Genomic DNA, 344 nt, shown 5'->3' on the forward strand with positions numbered 1-344 from the left:
TGGCCGTCTGGGCTGTGGAGCGGTTGGCCAACAACCAGGTCTCGTGAGACTGTTTTCAAATGAAACGAGGAAATCAATCACAGGTCAAGGATGAAGATCCCTGGTAATCAAACAAATCAAAATGGCCAAAGAGCAAAAGGAAAACTAAGACTGAACTTTTCTTTTAAAGCATATATTTAAAAAAAATATATATATAAAAAGTAAATAAAGCGGTTCCTCCTCTGGTTTTTGGCTGGGCCTCTGAAACAACAGACTGAGTTATTCATCACATGTAACATCACAGAGGACACACAACTCAAAATGGCTGATCATTTTAATTAAAGGTATTCAACCTGGTGAACATG

This window comes from Notothenia rossii, assembly GCF_949606895.1.
Source record: "Notothenia rossii genome assembly, chromosome: 3".
In the NCBI taxonomy this organism is placed as follows: Eukaryota; Metazoa; Chordata; class Actinopteri; order Perciformes; family Nototheniidae; genus Notothenia; species Notothenia rossii.